This window comes from Chiloscyllium plagiosum, chromosome 7 (assembly GCF_004010195.1).
Source record: "Chiloscyllium plagiosum isolate BGI_BamShark_2017 chromosome 7, ASM401019v2, whole genome shotgun sequence".
NCBI lineage: Eukaryota > Metazoa > Chordata > Chondrichthyes > Orectolobiformes > Hemiscylliidae > Chiloscyllium > Chiloscyllium plagiosum.
The window spans coordinates 38,588,136-38,596,657 of NC_057716.1; positions in this window are offsets into that span (position 1 = coordinate 38,588,136).

The following is an 8,522-nucleotide window of genomic DNA, read 5'->3' on the forward strand; positions in this document are numbered from 1 at the left end:
TGAAAGGTTAATCAGGACAAATAAATTGAAGCAATGGTGCCAATGGGGAATTAATAGTAGGTAATAAAGAAATGATAGATAGAAGGAATAAATATTTTGCTTACATTTTCACTATAGATGAAATTAAAAAATACAGACGTACCCATCAATCTAGAGATTGAAGAAAGAGAGGAATTTTGTGAAACTATCGTGACTAGACCTTCGGGTGACCATCCTCCAAGGTGGACTTCGGGACAGGCAGCAGAGAAAAGTGTCCGAGCAGAGGCTGATAGCTAAGTTCGGTACCCATAGGGAGGGCCTCAACCGGGACCTTGGGTTCATGCCATTACAGGTGACCACCATTGCACTATACACACACAAAGATATTCCTACACACACACACTCTCACACACACGGACACACATACACACAGACGCGCACACAGACACCCACACACACCCTTACAGACANNATGTAAAACTCCGTTATCTCACTTTTTAGATTAGAATCAATCTAAACATCATGGCATAGACAGAAAACACAGGGGGCTAACACCTTCAACATATTGTCTAGCTATTACCATTGTTAACAGCTAACCCGAGAATGCAACTTTTTAAAAAAAAGGTTTTGTGATTTACACATGAAAGAAGTGAGACTATCACTGTATTCTAACAGATGAAAGGCTTAACAGACAATCATTTTTTCAATGTATAATTTCAGTTACATCACACTGTAAATTTTTGCTATAAATTCTGTGTTAGGATTGAGCCCTCCATTATCACCTGATGAAGGAGCATCGCTTCGAAAGCTAGTGTGCTTCCAATTAAACCTGTTGGACTATGACCTGGTGTTGTGTGATTTTTAACTTTGTACACCCCAGTCCAACACCGGCAGCTCCAAATCATGACTAGAGAAGTGATACTGAACAAACTGATGGAGCCACAGGTTTATGAGTCTTTGGGTCCTGAACAGTTTCATCCTGGAATCATAAAAGAGGTGGCTAATGAGATTGTAGATGCATCATTGTTAATTTAACCAAGTTTTTTTAAATTCTAGAATTATTCCATTAGACTATTCAAAATGGGAAGGAGGCAGAAAATTTGAAAGTTTAGGCCAGTCAAAATAAGCTGTTAGAATTGATCATTAAGAAGGTTATAACTGGGCACCTGGAAGAGCTCAAGGGAATAAGTAAGAGTCAGCATGGCTTTGTTTAACTACCTTATTGGAATTCTTCATAGAAGTAACTGTGGATAAAGGGAATTTCATAAATATACTGTCTTTGGATTTCCAGAAGGCATTTGATGAGATGCTACATAGAAGGCTATTGCATAAGATAGGAACTCATTGTGTAAGAAGAAACGTATTAGAATGGATAGAAGAATGGCTTACTGGCTGGCATAAATCAGAGAGTTTGCAAAAAACTTTGGGGTGTTTCATAGAATCCCTACAGTGTGGAAGCAGGCCATTTAGCCCGTCGAGTCCACGCTGAACCTCTGAAGAGCATCCCACCCTGACCCACCCTATCCCTGTAACCCTGAAAACTCATCTAACCTACACATTAAGGGCAATTTAGCATGGCCAATCCATCTAAGCTGCACATCTTTGGACGGTGAGGAAATCGGAGCACCCGGAGGAAACCTACATAGACATGGGGATAATGTGAAACTCCACACAGACAGTGGCCTGAGTCAAATCTGAGTCCCTGACATTGTGAGGCAGCAGTACTAACCACTGAGCCATTGTGCTTCAGATTGTTTCAGATTGACAGATATGACAACTGGGATCTCAGAGGCATCTGTGTTGGGCTCCCAAATTTTTACAATATATAACAATGACTTATATAAGGGCATTGGAGCCACAGTGGCTACAATTTCAGATGACTGAAAGATAGACATGAAAATCTGTTGTGAAGGTAACATAACAAGGATTGAGACCAATATAAATAGATTAAATGTGTGGACAAAAATGTGGCAGATGCAGTTTAATGTGAAAAAATTTTAAGTTGTTAACTTCAGCAGGAAGAATAAAAATGGAGTATTACTTAAACATAGAATGAAAGCATAAAAAAATCAAAGCATAGAATGAACTAGCTATTCTAGTTCATGAGTTATAAATGGTTGGGATGCAAGTACAGCACGTAATCACAAAGGCTAATAGGATGCTATCCTTTATTAAGAGAGGAATTGAACCTGAAAATATTATACTTCAGTTTTACAAGGCAATGGTGAGGCCACATCTTGAATGCCATTTACAGTTTTGATCTCCTTATTTAAGAGAGGCTGTAAAAGCATGGTAGGTGGTTAAGAGGTTTACTAGATTGATGCCTGGAATGAGCAAATAGTTTTATGAGGAAAGATTGGACATGCTGGGCTTACTTTCACTAAAGTTAAAAGAGGAGGCAGTGATCTGTTGAAGTTTATAAGATCCAGAATGGATTGGACAAGGTGAACCTGGATAGGTTGTTTACTCGTGTGAGTGAGTCCAAAAAAGGTGCATTGTTTTAATATCAAGGATCACCTTTTTAGGGCAGAGATTAGGGGTTTCTTTTTTCTCTCTGAGGTTTGTATGATTTTGGAATTCGCTGTTTCAGAAGGCAATGGAGGTAGTCATTGAACAATTTTGAGGAGATGGATTAATATTCGTTAGTCAAATGTAGTAAAGATTATCAGGGTGGAATATGGGACACAGGTAGATCAGCCAAGGCCTTATTGAACAGCAGACAATACCTGTTGGCTGGATGACCTCCCTCTGTTCCTATATTTTCTGTTTGTAGCCTTTAATGCATCTCATCCAGTCATCTGAACCTTTTATATTCAGCCCAGATCTCCCTGATATCTGTTGTAAACACACTTTTTCTTCTTATTCTGGATTGTTCTTTATTCTTTTTCATAATGAGCCTTAACTTTATGATGCAATGGTCATGTTCCCTTAACTGTTCCCCAATTAACATTTGATTCATTTGATTCACCTCATTCCCAAGATCCAGGTCCAGCTTTAGTTCCTTTCACATTAATCTGAAAACATACTGCTGTAAAATATTTTCCTGCACATCAAAAGAACTATTGTTCCTCTCTGCCCTTTAACTAGTACCATCACAGACTAGTTTGGATAATTAAAGTCCCCCATTATAACTGCAGGCACTCTATAGTTTTTGATCCTCTCTGTAATTTCTTTGTAAATGTGTTCCTCTACGCCTTTCCCACTAATCAGTGGTCTATAGACTACACCAAGCAATATAATTGCACCTTCTCTGTTTCTTAGCTCTAGCCAAATAGATTCTTAGCACTGTTGGTAAATAGAGGTAATTGACTATGTTGTGAAATATTTTAGCCTTACAATTTGGCACCCATTTTTCATCACTCTGTACGTCCTATATGTGAGAGTGAAGCCTGACCTACAGCAGAAACAAATACACACACACACAAATTGGTACAGCAAGGTCCATCTGAACACTGAGATAATCTAACCCCACATTGTATGTTTCTCATAAGTACCTTGGTGCCTTGCTAATCATTATGAGATGCCAATTAGCACACATTGTAAGTTAGACACCTTGTTATTGCTGTAACTTGCCTCATAACTATTCAGACTTATCAAGCTTTCCAAGCAAACTAGACGTTGGGAAACTCAACCAGGAAACCGGAGCATGTACCTGGGGAATTATTCCAAATTGTACCATGGTGGAAACTAGGCACCAACCTCTCAGGGTAACACCATGGGCACAGACTTTGACATCTGTCATTTGCCAGCCTCTAAGAACCATTATAGGATATTTCTAAACCACTTACATGATGCTCCTGCACTTCAATACTGCAACATGGGCTGCTCAATCAACTAAGATTGCTGTGCTACAGCAAGGACTCCCTGTGTCACACTGTGCATGTATCTAGCTCATGGACTTGGCCAGGTTTCACCTTCAGGCCTCTGCTCTCTTAGTGCTCACTCGCTTCAACCCTACCTGGATGCTCACAGCATAGTGTCTTGAATTACCTTGCCTTAACCTTTTGCACTTTGCCCCCTCAGCCTGAAATAACATATCCATATTGCTGTGGTCCTGCTTTGCATTTAATGCAGATACAAAGGCAGAAAGCTTGTTATAGTTGTCAGCAGGCTTTCACATAGGGATTCCCAACACAGTAAGTCAAAGGCAGCCTCCAATACCAGTCCTGACCCTACTCAGGGTGGTGATCTGCTCTAAAACTCTTTCCCCAGTGCTCATTGACACCCAGCATCTTATCATTGCTCAATGTGAGACAACCAAATACAGGAAAGTCACCAACACCAAAAGTGAATTAGAATGCATTTTGCATTTGGAACAGAACTGAACTGCTTGCCTGTTCAGCACCAACTATTTTGCAGTCAATGAATGATCATTGCAATCAGTTCTCATCTAATGAAACCGGGTGACAATTAAGTCCTGTCCGGCTTATAGTGGGCGGCACGGGCACAGTGGTTAGCACTGCTGCCTCACAGCGCCAGAGACCTGGGTTCAATTCCCGCCTCAGGCGACTGACTGTGTGGAGTTTGCACGTTCTCCCCGTGTCTGCGTGGGTTTCCTCCGGGTGCTCCGGTTTCCTCCCACAGTCCAAAGATGTGCAGGTCAGGTGAATTGGCCATGCTAAATTGCCCGTAGTGTTAGGTAAGGGGTAAATGTAGGGGTATGGGTGGGTTGCGCTTCGGCGGGTCGGTGTGGACTTGTTGGGCCGAAGGGCCTGTTTCCACACTGTAAGTAATCTATAAGTAATCTAATCTTATAGTGCCTGGTACTGCTGTGTTTTATCATGCACAAGATAATGTTGCTCCTGCTCATTGTCCTCATTCTCATCTGGCTGTCCAAATGGATCACCCTCCATCAAATCCTCTAGAGTTGGGTAGAGCACAACATGATAAGAGAATGTAGCACACTCTGTTCAGAGTGGACTGAAAGTACCAAACAAGTATCAGAACCTCATCTTCAGCAGACCTGCTGTTTCTTCCTCCATAGCCTTTGGCAAAGAATGAGCTGCGTTGTATTTACAGTTAGCTTCATTTAGGGGAGATGCATAATTGTGTCATCAGCCATATCCTTTGTCCCACAATAGCCATCCTTGGAAGGCACCTGGCCTCTCAAACACAGCAGAAACACAAGAGTTTTCAAGGATATAAGTTTCATAACACCTGATGCAAATCCTAAGAAGTACTATTGACAATCACAGATGACTTGCACATTGAAGGAATGGAACTCATTTCTATTAATAAACTTAGCTGCTAATGAACAGGTCCTCTCTACATGATCTGGACACAGTCTACTTTGCCCTGTACTTTGAGGTATAGCCAGCTTTATCGCTGAATTCTACTGGCCAGGCTGCAGAATTCAGCCTGGTACTGCTGTGACCTCATCATAAGGAAATGAGCTGATATGGTCTGATCTGGCATAAATGACATTGGCTACAGCCATTTCCTTCTTTACCCCCCATTTCCACCTTTTCTCTCTTTTTTTCCCATTTTCTGGTATTTTCCCACTCTTGGTGTTCCTCCTGTGGCAGGTCTTGGCCTAGTTCTCTTAGCAGCTCTCAATCTGGGTCCTTGGTGACTCCTGGCGGTGTCTCGGCTCAGCGAACGAGTGGGTCAAACCCGGGCATGTTCCCAAGGTAGCAGGGGAGATCAGAGAGGTGGCAGCTTCAGCAGGAGCAGCATTGTCTGCGGCGATAGCGTCGAGAACAGAGGGTTGAGGTCTCCCACTGAGCATGCTAAGTGGAGAACTCATCAAAGACTTCTGAACTTTAACTTATTCCTTCATTTTCATAGTTTAAATTAAGAAAGACTTTAATGGTAACTATTACCTCATTTCTTTATTTTTCTACTATTCTATGTCGTAATGCTTAGCTTTTTAACTCTGTTTCTCATACTACATTGTGCCTACGTTTTTTGTACTTAGGTACCTTAGTTCCTTGGCACCTAAGATGGCAAGGAGAAAGTGAGGACTGCAGATGCTGGAGATCAGAGCTGAAAATGTGTTGCTGGAAAAGCGCAGCAGGTCAGGCAGCATCCAAGGAGCAGGAGAATCGATGTTTCGGGCATGCCCGAAACGTCGATTCTCCTGCTCCTTGGATGCTGCCTGACCTGCTGCACTTTTCCAGCAACACATTTTCAGCACCTAAGATGGCACCTTGTGTGGCGACATTATACATTTTTCATTGTACTCCTGTATGTCTGTACTTGAGTACACATGACAATAAAATCGAAATCTAAGTCTTTATTCATTTGTGGTTGGATAACAGGACCCACTCTTGCAGTTGGTATAGTTCAGTAACAATATCTCGGACAGCATTAGTCTGAGCCCACACTACACCTGAAAATGAGGATAGAATGATCTAGCACTCTTGTATCACCAACACATTATTAGGAACCATGATCTCTGATCTCTTCATTGGGGGCCATTCGGCGTCTGTTGAAAATTGCTGCTGGCTCTGGGCATACTGGGTGCATCTGTTGCTCCTCAATTTCTTTACATCTTTGTTGTATTGCAGTGACAGTAGGAAAAGCCCTGCTGTGTCTGGATCCATCAATCACACTTATAATGAATCAGTGTGAATGTAACAAACAGAACAGGTCCTTAATAATGTGAGCAGTCAGTATTCACATCAATCACAAATTCAACATACTTCTCCATACATTGGGAGATGGTGGCGAAATCTGACAAGGAGAAGCTTGGAAAGTCTTGACTTTGAACTTTGACATTGGACCTTATTCTGCTGAATATAACACCAGTCATATTGCAAAGAGAAAGTAGGAGATTATAAACGCTGAATTAGCGCTGACACTGTCTCCTCCCAGCCCCACCTGAATCAAGTAAGGCATAGTTGCAGATAGAATCATCTTACATTATACTTTCAGTTCAAAAGCGAATCAGTTTCATATCCACATGCAACTGATGAGGTGTTGCATTAGGTTTGTGATTCTGCCCCATGGATGCCACTTTTAATGTCACCCAGGATTCCTTCTGCCTCACAGAGATGTCTATCTTCAACTTTCAAGAATCAACAAAATGGTCAAAATTGCCTGTGACCAGCGTTTGTACCACACACAGTTGATACCGCATTAATTTTATGGGCGCAATGAGATATTCCAAATGGCTACAACTTACAAGTGGTCTGCAAATGCATGATTGATGGAATTGCCCATTGAATGGAAACCTGTTACTCAGAGGTTGGGCCTGCATGTTGGGGCAGAAAATCTATTTCACATTTAGGAACCAAGAGGTCATGGAAAATAATGCAGATCACGCCGTGTGCTGAGTCCCAGGCTCAGCTGGTCATCAGGTACTGCCACCAACATCCAAGTGCCTTTCCACCTGGCACTCCATCGACAGCCTATCACCACTGATCCCTACTTCTTCCCACCCACCACGTGGAATTATGGCTGCAGTTCTCATCTTTACACCCCTGAGCTCCATCTCGACAGTTTGTTGGCTCATTGTTTTGAATGCAACCACTGATGAGGCCAAGATGATGGTGACTGCTGAAATCTCTTAACTGTGCTGAAGGAAGCACTATGGAGGACTCGAGCAGTGAGGCAATATGGACAGAGCTCAGAAATAGGAAGGGTGCAGTAACAATGTTGGGGCTGCACTACAGGCCTCCCTACAGCAAGCGTGAGATAGAGGTACAAATATGTAAACAGATTATGGAAAGATGTAGGAGCAAAAGGGTGGTGGTGATGGGAGGTTGTAATTTTTCTAACATTGACTGGGATTCACTTAGTGTTAGAGGTCTAAATGGAGCAGAATTTGTAAGGAGCACTTTCTAGAGTAGTATGTAAATAGTCCAACTTGGGAAGGGGCCATACTGTTGGGGAATGAGCCCGGCCAGGTGGTTGAAGTTTCAATAGGGGATTATTTTGGGAATAATAATCACAATTCTATAAGCTTTAGTGTAGTCGTGGACAAAGATGAAACTGGTCCTAAAGGAAGAGTGCTAAACTGGGGGAAGGCCAACTATAGCAAAATTCGGCAGAAGCTGGAGAATGTGGATTGGGAGCAGCTGATGAAGGTAAATCCACATTTGATATGTGGAAGGTTTTTAAAGGTGGTTGATTAGAGTACAGGACAGACATGTCCCTGTGAAAATGAGTGATAGAAATGGGAGGATTAGGGAACCATGGATGACAGGTGAAATTGTAAGGGGTAAAAACAATGACTGCAGATGCTGGAAACCAGATTCTGGATTAGTGGTGCTGAAAGAGCACAGCAGTTCAGGCAGCATCCAAGGAGCAGCGAAATTGACGTTTCAGGCAAAAACCCTTCATCAGGAATAAAGGCAGAGAGCCTGAAGCATGGAGAGATAAGCTAGAGGAGGGTGGGGATGGGGAGAAAGTAGCATAGAGTACAATGGGTGAGTGGGGGAGGGGATGAAGGTGATAGGTCAGGGAGGAGAGGGTGGAGTGGATAGGTGGAAAAGGAGATAGGCAGGTCGGACAAGTCATGGGGAAAGTGCTGAGCTGGAAGTTTAGAACTCGGTGCCCCCACCTCATCCTAGTTCTAAACTTCCAGCTCAGCACTGTCC